Genomic DNA, 17,569 nt, shown 5'->3' with positions numbered 1-17,569 from the left:
AGCCTGCTACAACTGGACCTTCGACAGCAGCTGGATCTTCGACAGCAGCTGCAGCAGAGCAGGAGACAGATGGTAGAATGTAGAATGTTGATAGCACCTGAGTTAAGTTGTTTATATTTTCTAAGTTTTAGTTTATATATATATATTTATATTCTACTTTCACAGGAGGATTATACACGGCTTCGAGAGGCTCATGCCGCATCAGATGAGGGCTCTTCTGACGGCTTTGTAGAGTATTCTGAGTATCGCATCTGGTCGCAGGCCGTCGGAGGAATGCAGCATGGTAGAGTATATGGCTTAGGTGCGCAAGCTCAGGCATACGAGGGGATGACCTCCTCTACTACATCCAGCTTCGCATCCAGTTCTCATGACTCCTTACAAGCTCAACAAATAAGTGTCATTCAAGCTGAGCTAGAACAAGTAAGGAAATCACAAGCTAATTGGCAAGCTCAGCTGCAAGCACAGGTTCAAGCTCAGCTGCAAGCACATATTCAAATAAGTACGGAGCAACACAATCAGTTGTTGGATGAAATACGCAAGATGAGGGATCAGCTGAGTGGAAAAGACGTAGCTCCACCTGAGGAGGAGTCCACGGAGTCAGAGTAGTTTAGTTTAGTTTACATGAACTTGTTTATTTTTGTGAACATGTGTTATTGAACAGTTCCTTTTAATGTGATGTTTTTTTATTGATTGTTACTATTGAACAATTTCTTTTAATGTTATAAACTGTTGTGAAATTGTTATAAAATTGTTATAAAATGTTGATCTGTTGAAATGTTACTATTAAAATGTTGTGGAATTGATATTTGTATAGGTTTGTAGGTGTGGAAATTTGATTATTGGCTGGGAAGGTAATTTTTTTTTGTCAATGCTACAGGTTTCCGATGAATTTTACGCCGAAACTTCGCTGGAAAGGAAGATACAACGAATTGTATCGAGTGTATCGATGCCTTCGTTCCGTCGGAAACTACCGGCGCACGTCCAGCGCTATGTCCGTCGCTTATTTCCTGCGAAGAATTTGCGCCGCAAACAAAATCGTGGGTTGTCTATGGCGAACTTAAGGTTTTTTGTCCGCCGGAACTTACCGGCGGAAGATACGACGGAAACTTACCTGCGCATAAGGCGCCATAATTTATCGGTTGGGAGTCGTTGGCACCAATCTGATTTTTTGTGCCGGTAATGTGTAGGAAAGTGCGCCGGAAATTTTCCGGCGCATTAGATATGTCGAAAAAAAATTATCGACACGACCTAAACCGGCGTAGGAATTTCTGCCGAAACGTGCGCCAGAAACTTATATTTCCGTCAGATTTCTGTGTGTTCCGGCGGATTTAGTACGCCGGTAATTACGAGTTTTCCTGTAGTGATAGAACATTATGAGAGTCAATAAATCCCATACTATAACCCCCAACTAAATGTTAAACATCCGTGAATCCATGAATAATCTCCATACTTTGATGGCCATATGAAAACTTGCCAACCAGGGAGGGGAAGAAAAGCAAAGCCAACTAAGAGACATCCTTATCAGATAAAATGACAACAAGTTTACTTTGAAAGGAGGGTGACAATTTGTGAAGAGTGGATACAAGGTCTTTATAAATATGAGTTGGGAAATGAGAAGAATTAGTCAGAGGTCCATGACCTTTATCCCCTTGAGCAGCCTCAATAAATGAACATATAATGAAAGGCAATGGAGAAACTACATAAGGAAAAATCCTAAGAGCAATATCCAATATAAGAGAACTATCATAACATGGATGAACCCGAGTAGTCAGTCAAAATGTAAAGAAGGGAAGCCAAGGGAAAAATCAGAGCCAAAGGGAGCAAGAATGCACAACGTAGAGCTAAACTAAAATGACGAGGATGTCATAGTGGACACCAAGATTAGAGATTTCATATGAACCTGCACCAAGGGGGGATAACCTAGTATGGAGGTGAGAATGCTAGCCACAGCAAATAGCCAGCAACGTGATAATTTAGGAGCAAAGCCTGTGAACCACTATGAGAAGCATGAAGCACTACAAGTGGCTACTCATTTCTTAAATTGGTTAGAGCTCATTCATTATTATTTCATTTACTAATCAAATAAATTTGATCATTTAAAAAAAATACTCAAACAAAGTTAGATAGATTGGCGTTTGATTCATTGATGATCATGAACAATATTATTCAAAGCTTGAGAACAAGCATTTTAAGAAGCACAATTAATGATTGATAATATGCTCAATTAAGATTTGATTATAAATTTTTTGATATGACATTATGTGAGAATCATGTTCTTTATAATGATATATTACTTATGTTCATGAACACAAGCCATTTATTTATGTTCATTAAAATACTTGTTTATTTAGTATTTCATTCAACTTAAATTGCATTTTTAAACAAAATAGGTCGTTCATTAATAAGCTAGATAAGACTAGTTCAAATAACAAACAAGCTTCATGATGGTGTTGCTTATTAATAAGCTTCATAAGGCTCATTTGACGAACTAATGAACTAAAAGCTCAAACAACCATAAATTTAAATGAATCAAGCTTGAACACCACCTCAAATACTCTAATGAAGCTCGAGCTTGATTTTGGCAATCAAGCTCAAGCTTGATCAAAATTTTGTTTAGCTTGATTCATTTGTCACCCTGTTGAAATCCGAGTGCAATAGTGATGTAAAATGGTGTGATTACACATTTAAGCAACCAATGCAGGAATGCAACAAGTGTAACAAATGTTGAATGTAGAAGTGTGCACTCACAAGTGAAGTGAACACATGCTTAAGATTGGTCACAAGAAGAATGAGCACAGATATGTAAAATGAAGCACCGAGTGAGGAGCACAACGTGGTAGAGCTAGGGAAAATTCTTAATATTTCTTCTTAGAAAAATCTTTGTAATGGTTTAACTTCACACAACTTTTTATTGGATAAATATTAGAATGTCAAGGGTTTCTATGTGTAATGATTATATTTTTTTATGGATATCGAACATCGGAGATAAAATTATTCTTTGGATTGAGTCTAAATTTATCATTTCTAGTGCTAGCTTCTCTGTATCATCTCTGGTAAGTCAAGTATCTTCAGTGGGGTGGCTTGTCTCTCCATTTCACAAGAAATATGTGATCTTCAGTATGGTCTGTAATGATGTGATCCAGCTCAAAGAATGAGTTATGATCGGGCATCTATAAAGAGTAGTTTTGTGTTATCATCCAGGGAATTTGTAGATTAGCTAACTCCTTTAAATGAAATTTGCCAAAATAAAAATTGGGATAATAAACATGTTTTTTAGCAATTAAATAATGCATGCATTTGTAGGGAGGCTAACTCCTTTAAATGGCCCGTATGTTATAGCTCATAATTTCTAAATTGAGTGAAAAGATAACTCTCATGATGGAGTTTTATTAACACATAATCCCCTATATCAAATTCTTTAAGGTTTTATTTTTGTTGATAATTCCAATATTTTTTTTATTAGTGACTTCCAATTGTTGTTCTACATTCTCATGAAGGCTTCGAAAATACTGTGCAAATATAATTACATAACAAAAAAAAAATACATATGAGGGAATGCTAGCAAGAACAATTGGCTTTCTAGGATTGTAACTTAAGACTATCTTAAAGGGTGTCTTGTTGGTCTTCTAAAAACTGAAATGATGTAAGTAAACTCAATTGTATGTAGGAGAAGACTTCAACTACATAAGCTTTTACTCCCCAAACTCTTAGGAAGAGGAGCGACAGAAGAAAAGTAATTATATGAATCTGTTTGAGGTTATATTTATATGTTTTAAATTTTATTATTTTAGTGGCTCTTTTTCTAATATTATGGAGATAGATTTAGAGATTTGATAGTTTAGTCTACCGTCCGACCTCCGTTCCCGACTCGCCTATGCAAGATCACCGGGCCGGGTCGTGACAGTAGTCTCTTAGCCTTTTCTTGTGGATGGCATATTGAATGTATGACCACTATTTCTCAAGAAACTTGCAAGCCTCAAAAGACTTATCCAATTAAATGTTCGAAACCTGGTTGAACTGAGATTCATTCACTTCATAATGTTTTGATCTGGCTTTCTCTTCCCAGAACTCATTAGGGGTGTCAATTTTTGACACGACCCGAACCCAACCCATAAAAATCTGGGTTAGGGTCAACCCAGAGCTGAAATGGGTCGAGTTCGGGTCAACAAATCAACCCTTTCTAAAATAGGGTCGGGTTCGGGTTGACCTAGCAACCCGAAATTGACCCGAAAATGACCCGAAATTGACACAACAACTCTTATTTGACCCGGAAACCCAAGATTGACCCATTTTTTACTTGATTTTGACCCAAAAATCAAAGATTGACCCAATTTATGACCAAAAACTAGCAATTATAGGTCAACTTCAGGGCATTCGTGTCGTGTCGGGTTGACTCGGACCCAAAATGGGTCTGGTTATAGTCCTGAAACCTGAACCATTTTTAAAAATGGGTCGGGTTCGGGTTGACCCGAATAGTGCCGGGTCAGTTGCTGGTTTGACCCGAACCCGATCCGTTGACCCAAATTGACACCCCTAGAACTCATATAAGAATTAGTTTCGACTCCTTGATCATGCCATCATCACTATTTCCTATTGTTGACTTAAATAAAGAATCAATCATTTCAACCTTGGGTGACTGTATCCTTGTTGATGACACATACGTCGAAGTAAATGATTACTGCCTCAGGCGAACATTATAGTGATTAAAGGCACATCGGGTCATGTAGGAGAAATATACGAAATATTCATTCCTAAAATAATTATTGCATCCCTTGAAATAATTGGAATGATAGGTATCCTGCTTATGATTTTGAGTTTGGTCCCTCGAACTTTATATTAATCTTTAACATACACTTGAAAAATATTGATCATTAACTTTAGTGAGTGCGATTCATTGTGTATTAATGTTCACTTGCACGAATTCATATGTATCAGATCGTTATATCCACTGCATGTTAAATCCTTTTAGCTACAACTGGCGTGTTAATTATAGCATGTGTCCGTTGTAGTACCATTGAACCTTTGCACAAAATCTTGTATGATCAGGAGATTCCTTACATTGGCATCGTATCTCTTGTTCCCTTTTGCATACAAGTTAGTGTACTCATTTGAACCATGATGTTAACTACGGTCTAAACTATATTCCTCAACAATCCCTTCGTGCTTATCTGGACCCCACTTAGATCTCATAGTACCTTTCTCCTTTATGGTTTGTGCAAGTGAGTATGGTAAGGATTACTGCATCTCTCTATATGGTTTCCATGAAGACAATAATTAGCTTCAGTTTTCTCATTCAAATGCATTCATTCATCATTCATGAAGTATTGCCACCTTTGTTGCATATATATTATGTATTTACTTGTTTACAGTGTGTTATAAACATGATGAGATTTTGTAGTAGCTCATAAGAGCTTGCATCTGCAGTCTACTCTCCACCTTTTCTCGTAGGAGGGTAATGTGCTCATTTAAATGATTTATATATATATATATATATATATTTATATTTATATTTAAAAATTCCTCAGTATTGCCTTTTTAAGATTTGCAACATTTGTCTATCTTTAATCAAGATCAAACTACATATGACTATATTGGAGATAAGTTAAATCCAATGATTGTCACACCCCATTTTGACCCCCTTGTAGTCAACTTGGTGTGTAACAGAGAAGGATAATATGAAGAGACGTATCTCTTACTAGTATCTATCATTTAATACTTTATCAAGATCAAATGAGTAACAAATGGCTTATTCAGACTATTCCAACACATAAACTTTTGTTTCAAGTCTAAAAATTTTATTTCACTAATGTATAACTAGAATCAATATTTAATATATGGAAGCATATTTAATACACATTAAATAAAATATAAATCTTACTAAACTTTTTTAATATCATTTACATACCCAAAAGTTTTTAGTATAGATTCCTATACGCAACCAAAATGTAGGTACATAAAAGTACAATCAACCTCCTGCCTAGAGCCCCACAAGCTCATTTATCTCTCCTGCAGTACAACCACTACTAATGAGCTAAAGCTCAGTGACATACACAACAATAGTACAAGAGATAAGAAACATAAACATTTAGCATTCAATTGTAATTGATATCTGAATTTCTGTATGAATCATAAAAAATTATAAATAACTAATGCATAACAATGTCAATCACTATAAATATTCTTTAACTTTCCATATATTCCTTGGTCATTTTATTGTTTATTATTTAAGGCAAGTCATATGATAACTATAGGATTTTGCACACTTACAGCTCTCTCCTTCAAGGTTGGCTGAATTCACAACTTTTAGAAGTGAGAGCTCTCTCATTCAAGGTTGGGTCCGAATTCCCAACTTTTAGAAGTGAGAGAGTCGGGTACCTCTTCTATGGTCCCTAAGTCTTACCTTGTCAGGTCTTTCGCATTTACTTGTGCGGGCCTATACCCCATCTATGACTTATCTCATTTTCCTTTTCATATCTTTCATGAACCTTCACATTTCTTAAACATACATCTTTCTATACAGTCAATATTTGTATATTCAATAAACCCATCCAACAAATATTGAAATCAAACATGTTTAACATGAAAATAATTGTCACCACAATTAAATAAAAATAATTCCACAATTATATAAAAAGGTTGTTTTTTTTCCTATACTACAAATTAGTATCTCACCTCATACTCAGTGTAGGAGGGTGAATTTGTTCTCCTACACTACCCGTCTCTTTTCCTCTTATATACAACCTAAAACATAAGAATTATTGTATGCATGCATGCATATAAAAATAACAAAACTTATATGAAAATTCTTAAAGGTTTACCTGAAATGAACACATTCAGCCAAAAATCTCACCTCGTACTCCCTTCTTCCTCTCTAGTTCCCTTCCTTTTTATTTCTTTATTATTTTCTAAATTTCTTATCTTCACCTTACTGATTTTTTTTACTACTGCAACAATTCTATAATAGCAACCTTTATTCTTCTCTTTGCAATCATTGCTCTCTCTCTCTCTCTCTTTGAATCACTGCTTTAAGCACCAAAACATAGATTTCAGCAACCATTTATTATAGCAACACCATTTCAGCAATATAGATTTCAACCATGCAGCCCTCAACAATGCAGATTTCAGAAATAAACAACTCAGCAATATAAATTCAGCAAACATTACTTAATTCCTTTTAGCAACTACAAATTTTAGCCAATAGTTATTTCAATAATCACTATTTTCCTTACCTGGAGACCCTCCACGGCAGCACTGGTTTCCTCATCTTTATGTGTTGTATGTGCTGAATTTATCCTCCACAGAAGTGTCCAGCAACAACTTTTTTTTTTTCCTTTACCCATGGCCTTCAGCGGCTTCCATTGATCCCATTGATGAATGGACGAGAGGAATATAAGGGATGAGTGCTAAGTGTCGATATACTACTAATATAATATACTAACATTCCACTAACTAAATGCTCTCAATACTAGCCGCAGGATCAAATCAACAGTTGCATGCTAGTCTTAGTGGTAAAGCTGATGTTAGTGGAAAGTGACTACAATTAATAATTAACTTAAAATTGATTAACGATTAATCATTTCTTATGATAACATTTAAATAAATGTTAATTACCTATTTTAAGCTATTAACTGAATACTTTTATACTATTATATATCAAAATGCTAGAAATTTAAAATAGATTTTTAATGAAATTAAATTTGACATTTTTTTTTAGCGATAGTAAGACAAGATTTTGAGAAAATCGCATGCTTACTCTAACAAGATTTTGAGTAATATAGCAATGCTAGTCTATTATCATTCTACAAAGAATTCATGCCATTATTTAAAATTCTGCAATATGAGGCTCACCTTGAGGCCAGCCTCAATGCAATTCTAATGAAAAATGCCTTGAGGCTTACGCCTTTAGCTTCTTTATGAGGCTTGCGCCTTAACTTAGCTGAGACCCACCTTGAGGCACGCCTCGCCTCGCTAGCGTGAGGCTTACGCCTCACCCTATTTATATATTTTTTTAGTTAAAACTAACATAAATCACATCTCAATGCACATTCAAACGTAACAACTTCATCTCGATTGCCTCTACCTCTATCCCGCGGCCTTCACCGTAACTAACACCGTCATAACCGTCACCAAAAATCACTTGACCACCCTAAAAATTTATAAGCATTTATCTCATATTTATTTAGATGAAAATATTTCTAAAAGATGAATATGGTTAAATTAAATAAAAAAGAAGCATATTTGAAGGTGTTCAACTTTACTAATGAGACAGAGAATAGACCAATTTGTTATGCAAAAGCTCAAATAAAGACCACCTCAATGATGAGAGTACAGATAATTCCTAAGTTGTTGCCAACTATTTCAACTTTTATTAAGAATTAAATGTAAATTAGTAGGAATTGATAAAAACAAATGGAGTTGAACTTGATTTTATATGATACTTTTATGCAATTTCTATATTTAATATTATTTTCCTTTTATAATATTTGGATCTTATTCTATTTCATGCAATTTATTACTTGTCACTTTAAATTTTGTGCAATTTTTTATTTCATGTGTATGCCAATTTGTTAATTCATAATTCAATATAAAGTTAATATGTCATCCTTTAACATATTATTTAGATATTGTATAAAAAACACTTTTGACATTTATTATCACTTCACGCAATTTTTTAATTTTGAGGCTTACGCCTCAAAATGCCTTGAGGCTTATGTCTCGCCTCATGAACAAAAAATGCCTCAATACCCAATTGCGCAATTTTAAACATTAGTTCACGCCATGACTTTGTGACCAAATCATATCATTTTCAACCCTTTCATTGCTTGCAAACGTGTTCCACTTGCAAACTCCTAACCTTCAAAGAGGATTTTACATATGCATGATGAGTTATGATATTACATTCCTCAATGCCTTGATTCCAATAAAGATAATTGTTACGAGTCCATTGTTGTCCATATGAGTTCAAATTCTAGACTGATTTTGAGTAGAAGGTCAAGTCTTTTGCATTGCATTTAGGTCCCTTGTCATTATTCATTTGAATTCAAATTTATGTTCATGTCCCTTTGCCCATAATTCACTTGAGTTCAAGTTATAGCATACTTTTTTATAATTTTCATTTAGGTTCAAATTGAATCAAAGTTCTTTGCATTTGCTTGAATACGAGTCCAAGTCCAAGCATAGTCTTTTGTAGTTCATTTCAATTCATTTAAGTTCATTTTCTTGTTCAAATTAATCGTTATTTATTTAATATCAAGTCCAGGTTCAAGTCAAAATGAAGTCCCCTACTATTATTTGTTTTGTTCAAGTATATGTACGCTCTCATGTTCACCTGAAATTTCGGCAGCCTCCCGGCGTCTCTCCCATTTAGGGAAAACTATAGAAAATTGGGCCTCTCGGCGAGACCGTGAAATCTTCAATCCCACCATGCAAGAGAAAGGCGTGTATGGGTCTTCGGTACCTGTTTCAAAAGAAAAGCAGTTTACTTTCCCCGTAGGTATAGAGACGCATACCGGTACTTAAGATTGTTCCTACCATGCTACAAAGAGTATATAGGGCCTACCCGCCTCGCTGAAGGTGTTGCACCGAGTTTCCTTCACACCACGCTAGAGAAAAATGTGTATTGGTTATTTTCCAGCTCGACAAGAACGTCGAATGAGTGGTTTTGAGCTTAGGGAGTTATGCCTTCGAATGGCAACGACCGGGTGGAATATGCACAAAACTTTCTTTCTTTGGCTTTTTTTGGACTTCTTTCTTTTATTTTTTTTGTTTTTAAATATTTTCTTTTTTTTTTTTTGACATTATATATATTATTAATATTAATAATAATAACTATTATAATAATACTTAATAATAGTTAATAATAATGTATAATAAATAATAATAATAATAATAATAATAATAAGGGTTAGGGTTGACCCGTTTGAACCCGGGTCAGTTCCGGGTTCGACCCGAACCTGACTCGTGACCCGAAATTGACACCCCTAGGTAGTCTAATGGGGTGCTCGTCCAATGATGGTGTTCAGATGATGGCAATCCAATGATGACTTGATGATGGATGTTAGGCGGAAACAACGATCTAATGGTGTGGGTCCAATGGCAGAGGTTAACAGTGGCACTTGGTGGTGGTGATTCAACAGTGGCCTGAGAACGAAGGTTGGGCCTTGGGAATACAATGATGACATGCAACCTAAGCGGTGGAATTGTAATGAATTGATATTCTTTAACACTCTAAGCTTTCTTCCATGTCTATTTAAATGTAGCCTTAGGGTAGAGAAGAGTAGGGGCTCTATTTATAATTTTTTAGAATGATTTTATGATAAATATAGTCACAATAAAAAAATACTCTATTATTTTCTTGATCATATATAATTCTTTTAATATTTTAAATACCTTCATGATATCAAAATTAAAATATCTTTGACTTATTGAATTTGTCTCATTGAAATATTTGGTTTGACTATAAGCACACAATAATTGAAGATCATTTAATCCGTTCGGTCACCACTATTTTAGCGACACGTAGCATGAAGAAAAGTCGCCGACCCGACCCGCTATTTTTTGGGTTCTAGTGCGTGCGTTTTTTTAAATCCTTGACGAGCCAAACAACATCCCATCACCTTTTGGATATATTTCAAATACCTAGCAAATACCGAGTTGTACTTAGTTTTTTCTAGCAATATCGAGCAAATACCTAGCAATACTGAGCAAATCCCTAGCAATACCGAGCAAATTCTGAGCAAATACTGAGTTGTACCGAGTTATACATAGTTTTTTCTAGCAATACCGAGCAAATACCTAGCAATACCGAGCAAATCCTTAGAAATACCGAGCAAATACTGAGTTGTACCGAGTTGTACCTAGTTTTTTCTAGCAATACCGAGCAAATACCTAGCAATACCGAGCAAATCCTTAACAATACCGAGCAAATGCTGAGTTGTACCGAGTTGTTTCTAACAATACCGAGCAAATACCTTGCAATACCGAGCAAATCCCTAGCAATACAGAGCAGATCCTGAGCAAATACCGAGTTGTAGAAAAACTCCGTACAACTCGGTATTTGTATAGTTTTGGTCTTCACATAGCAGTATTTCTCATTTTTGCAAAGCAATACCGAGCAAATACCGAGCAATACCGAGAAAATCGCGAACATAGCATTCTCGGGTTCCACTCCGGGTCAAGTCGTCGGGCCGCGCGGTAAAGAGTAAGAGCACGTAGCGACATGTTATTGGCGGCCGAACGTACCTCTACGTCAAGTCAGAGGATGTAATAATTGTTCGAGACTAAGGCTCAAGAGATCTTTAGGTATAGGGAAGCGACAAGAGGAATCGGAAGGGGAGGATGAGGCGTCGAGCAGAGAGGTCTAAGGGTTTGGGATTTATTGGCTCCTGCTCACGGAATGGAGGGAGGAGTTCGGTCACTTGGGGTTCAGCTTGGAGTAGGTCAGCACTTGGAAGTCAGTAGGAGGTAGAGGGCTAGGTTCTACAGATAGGGGCAACAGAAGCTTGCGTTAGGTCAAAGGAGCTAAGTGGAAGATGGAGGCGGGCTGGAGTTCGGCAGTGGAAGGAGAATATGAAGGCTTTGAAGTGTGGAGTCAGCTACAAGAACACAATGCATAAAACCTAAATCGACGAGCTGTAGGGGGTCATGGATTCGGATGGAGTTTGGCAGTGTGCATGGTGAGGAAAGTGCGAGGAAGAAATCGAAGACCTTGGGGTCAGCATTTAATGATGCAATTGAATGTGCGATAACACACGCAGGTATGGGCTTGCTGATAATGGCACCGTTTGCAGTCTGCGACACTATAGTGACAGCGGGATTTGCTCCAGAAAATTAGGATGGGCTTAGGTAATGATCTCAACAAAAAAAATTAATTTTTTGCTTGTATCCCGTAGTGCAGGTCAACAGATGAAACCATAATAAACACCGATGGCAGATACCAATGTTACCTTATAAATAGATGAGATCTAACTACATAATTTGTCAACACAAAATCTATATATTATTTCCTGAGGAAATCCAACTACTATGCGAAGATCTATCAAAAGCCTACAAAATAAATAATTAGTCATACTCGAATTTTTCAAGAAGATCAAAATTCGTAAGGACATACGGAATTTAACTTGTCATATATATTTAAGTGATTTTATGTCAAATAAATTTTATCATTATTTTTTTGGAATACTCTTTTTATTTCATTAACATTCTTTTACTCTCTTTTATTCTCTACAATTTGTCATTATTAGTTGAAAGTGAGATTATGTACAGAGAGTTTTGGGACAGCTAGAGTTTGGCAATAGAGTGAAATTTCAAGTATGCATGTGGCATTCATGATTCTTAATTCTAGTCATTAATTTTCAATAGTTCATTAAATTTTCTCTTGAATTGATTTTAGTAATCTCAATTTCAACAATAGACATCAATTGTTTGGGTTAATAATTAGTGAACTTCAAATTTTCACATATTTCTACATTTATTTTGCACTGCATCTTATATTTTCCGTAGAAATATCTGACCTCAAGACATCATACATCACCTTTCATTTTCCCTTCAAGCAATGAATTTGGAGCAATGTATATACAATAAAAACTACAAAAAGCCTTTATCCCACTGTGGGGCCGGCTACCTTAAATTTTTTTTCTCTATTATGTCTTATTAAAAGTCAAATTCTTATTTAAATCTAATAAATTTAATCAAGTCTTTTTAGATTCCTCTACTTTTCTTATGGTAGGTCGAATCTAATACATCTACTGATCTACTTCCCTGACAAGGTCGTCAGAAGGCTAATATTTTATGTGATGAAATGATTTAAGACAACTCTCTCTAATCTTATCTACCCCTAGAGCTACCCCAACTTTTCACGTATATACTCATTTTGCATGTTGTCTCTAAGTGTAAAGCCACTCATCCACCGGAGCATCTTCATCTCTACAATAGTTAACTTCATTTTATGCTTTTAATGGTCAACATTCTACACCATAAAGAGTTGTAGGCCTCACCATCATCTTAAAAAAATTTCCCTTAAATTGGACGGGGATTCTTAAATCACACAATAGGCCAGATGCATTCCTTCTCCTTAACCATCCAACTTGAATTTTACTAATAATATCTCCATTTATTTCACCATCACTTTGAATAATAGACTTGAGATAACGAAAATGTACACTATTTTAACATCACTAGATCTATTATTGGTAAAATGATAGTCCTTGTATTTTATTTTAGATCTACTCAAAATGAAATCCTTTAAACTCTAAGGTTGATATCCATAATTCAAATTTTTCATCAACTCCCTCTCTAGTCTTATAATCAAAAAGAATACCATTAGCCAAAAGCATACAACAAGGTGCATCCTCTTGCAAATGTTCAGTAACAACATCCATAACTAAAGAGAAAAGATATGGGCTTAAAGATGATCATTGATGTTATCCAATAAAAATAGAAAAATATTAAGTCAAACCATCTTGTGCTTGAATATGAATAAATAATAGCTCTAGTATACATATGTTTAATGACTTGAATATAAGCATTAATAACTACTTTCTTTTTTAGAACTATCCAGAGCACTTCTTTTGGAACTTTTTCATTTGCTTTCTCTAAATTAATAAATGTCATATATAGATCCTCCTTACTCTCTTTATACTTCTCCATTAAACCTCTCAAAAAATGAATAGCTTGCATAATAGACCTACCCAGCATGAAACCAAATTCATTTGGAGAAATATTAATATCACAACATAACCTATGATCAATTACTATCTCCCAGAATTTTAATGTATGATACATTAACTTAATTCCTCTATAATTCGCACACTCTTGTGCATCACCTAATTTTGAGCAAGGTAAATGATAACCAAAATTTTGTGATTTCTTAATTAATTAGTATATCATATTCCAACCATAATCATGTTGGTTCCTTATTTGAAAAAAAATATATATAAAAAACATCATGTTGCAAAGAATATGGTACTCAAATAATCCAAAAATACCAAGGAATGACGATCTCTATAAACTGGCATAAAAAACCTAAGATGACAATTGGGGATTCTAACAAACATTAATGAAATAACAAACCTTAAATAACCCATATTGCATATTGAAAGTTGCTTGAGTGATGTTCTCCATGAAATCCTTAAAAATACCACCACCATCAATTCCAATCTCAACTTATTGGGTTGTTGGGTACTTCATTTGCCTTCTCTTAAGGCTTCAGCAGTCCAACACCCTCACATTCACACATGAGAAGAGGACTAAAATTAGAATTCATTAAAAAATAATCATCATCACCTTACAAGGGGGGGAGGGGGAGAAAGCCATATATATATATACTCCACTACATGATAAGACAAAAGACACAAATGTCCTTGGTCTTCTAACATAACATTAAGGAAAAGTTCACAAACTAAATTAAATCACATACAACACACATAACAATTAATAATATAATGACTCAATCGTGTCCGTTGATCTACGACCCCTTCTATGATAAGCTTTCCATGCATTGATGTCCCCATCAATAAGTCCATCTTATAAAAAAAAATCAATTGGACTATTCATAACAAAATTATAAGTTCAAGTGGCCCTAGAGATGACATCACTTATGCGTGTGCGGGCATGTTTGGGAAGGTGTGGAGTGGTTGTTCTCACATTAAATATTTTAACCCTGCTTGTAAATGGTACCAGAAATGGAGCATGTTTCAGTAACTCGGATGCTCTGCTATATTCAGTTAGCGCTTGGATAAAAATCACCACTGTGAGAAACAAATATTTAAGGCAAAGAAAAGGTATTATCAATAATCATTTTTGCCTGCGCTACAAAAGCATCACTGCTTGCTTCAAAAGCATGAAAATCACTAGGTGAGGTGAATGACCTTTTATTGTTCCAATCTTAAAACCCTAGAAAAAAACAACAAAAAAGTAAATAAGCATTTTGTAACATTGAGATTTTTTCTCATGCATTAATAAGATAAGCAGACAAAGAGATTTCACAAAGCCACTACATGCAAGAGCTAGCAAAAAAGCATAATAGCATTTACAGCAGCTGCTAACTAATAAATAGATCTGATTCATTTGACATAATTTGTATCACTTAGATATTGAAAAACTTAAAATGATTCAGTGATACAACATAGGCAAGAAATTGAAGTAGTTACGATTCAGAAAAAAATGCAAAAAAAAAAAAAAAGAAAAAACAAATTCATCTCAACTATCTAATTCCTAATTAACAAGAGAAAACAGCTAAGCATTCTTAAGATATACCTGGTTCAAGAGTTCATATATCATAGAACAAGCTCTAGCTCTTATTATTTCAACTGAGAGCTTATTGGAAAAGAAATCAATTCCAAGTTTTTGAGAAGACATAGTAGCAGGTACCACCCAAAGGAGTTGCCATAAAGCCTACATAAGGAGATTACAGAAGCATAATTAAAAAAAAAACAAAGATATGTGAACTTTGTAATATGTTTTTGATTGTATTGCAGAAAACTAGGTTATTGATAATAATTCACATTAAAAAGAAAAATGTCGACCACACACAAAATAAGTGATGGATTAATTTTGCAATGTATACAAAACCTATTTTAATATGATAACTAAGAGCCTGATATTACTTAAGGATATTGGTCTTTCCTGCTCATAGAATTCCTCATTGTCCATGATTGTCAGCATATACCTGAACAAGCTTAAGATTAAATGTTTAACAGACAGAACTTGATACCCTTTCCATAAAACATAAGCAGGGATGGCTCTGAGAGCATACACAATACCTAAATAGATTAGATTTCTAAAGATGTTATGCTTGTAAAGAAAAACATTATTGAGAAATAAGAATACTTACTTATACACGGGACAAAAAACAACCAAAGATAATAGCCAGCATGGAGCAACATCAGGAATATATGCACTAAGTTTTGTTAAAAGTGGCCATGTTTGATTTTCTTGACAATACTTAATAAAACTCCAGATTATAAGAATGATATCAATTCCATAAGTTAGCCCAGTCATGATATGTTCAGAAAGCAATGTATTGAATGTCACATGCAGGAAAGCACGAATAGAACCAATGGCTTCAACCACTTCATCAGATGGAGCACTTTCATCTATGATGACTAAGTGATGTATCCTTAAACAATGCATTTACCTGTTCAACAATCAAATAAAAAATACTAAATATTTTATGAACTTTACAAGAAGAAATGACACTATTTAGTAGTTATGAAGTAGCATACCAAAAGTTGAAAAAAAAAATGTGAATCCATTGCGTCTTCTATCTGTCTTTCAAGATTTGTATCTAAAAATTCATTAGTTCCCTCATCCACGCTCATATCATCATCAAAATACCCTCAATGAAGAAAAATAAAGCAAAAGTGGAATGTACAATAGGAAATGAAGGTAAGAACCAAAATGTTGAGCAAAAAATTTGAGAATAAAGCAGGCAGGCAACAAACATTTTCACTAGATAATAATCTCCAGAAAAATATAAATGATATTTCCTACAAATAAAGGGTTTAAATTCAGAAATACAAGGGAACACCATAAAAAACTATATGATGGGTGCCACTTGAAATAACAATCGTACTGACCAAGCAAATGGTTATTACACATAAATAGGTGTACACATTCATACTGAGTTGGACATGCATGGTTGAATGTCTAAAAACTTCCTAGTTGGTTCAGCTTCTTATAATCTTGCATGCATTTCAAAATAATATGGAGAAGCAAATTCAAAGAAGTTAACATGTTATTTAAGTCAAGATATAACTAGTAAAAATGTTGTTCCATATCATATGAAAGTTTAAACATTCACATGAAATAAAACAGGCAAACTTGTAAGTTGAAAAAATTGACATTAAAAAGGAGCAATATGAGCGAAAATATCACATCTACTCCCTGTATTTTTTTATAAGGCACGTATAAAACAAAATTTGATTCTTCTAGTTAAGTAATCATGAATAAGGACTCGTATGATAGAAAGAATGTCATAAACAAAGAAAAAAACACGAACTTTGTGTTAGGTATGTTTTAATCACCATTGAGGAATTCCAAAATGAAAGAATACAAAATTCAGTACAATTTAAATTGGGGATGCTGACCTCAAAATCATATGGAGTAATAATAATGATATTAATAATATAAATATCATTAATATTAATATTAACATTAATATTTAATTCAAACACTAACAAAAGCTTCCACATCATCCTCCATTATTGTCCATCAATAACACCACATCAAGCTTGTGAAGGATTTGTTGGGCTCATAGAAATCCTTTTGGGTTAAGCACGATTTTTTTGTAGCACAAATCCAAAGATGCCTACAAAACACCAATTCAATGTCTATAGGGATGGGAGCGGAGGCTAAACATGTAATCACTGATGCTATGGATATTCCTCCAGTGCTATCTCTTGCCCATAATGGAGAATCAACCTTTCAAAAGAATGTGGGTAATTTGCTTCATCTGGTTTTTTAATCGAAACCAGTGCCTCTTGATGATTCTATTGTTATGGAGGGTGGGAGGGTAGTTTTGCCACCGTTGGGTGTGCTAAATAAATAATTTAAATGTTTCTCTTATGCC

At 34.5% G+C, this 17,569-nt stretch overlaps 1 pseudogene; it reads right to left on the bottom strand.

The window, feature by feature from the left end:
- The window catches only part of LOC110107518, a 114,011-nt pseudogene extending 96,809 nt beyond the window's left edge, over positions 1–17,202 (bottom strand).
- Between the last annotated feature and the right edge of the window lie 367 nt (positions 17,203–17,569).

This window comes from Dendrobium catenatum, unplaced genomic scaffold (genome assembly GCF_001605985.2).
Source record: "Dendrobium catenatum unplaced genomic scaffold, ASM160598v2 fragScaff_scaffold_231, whole genome shotgun sequence".
Taxonomy (NCBI): Eukaryota; Viridiplantae; Streptophyta; class Magnoliopsida; order Asparagales; family Orchidaceae; genus Dendrobium; species Dendrobium catenatum.
This window is presented reverse-complemented; position numbering and strand designations above follow the sequence as displayed.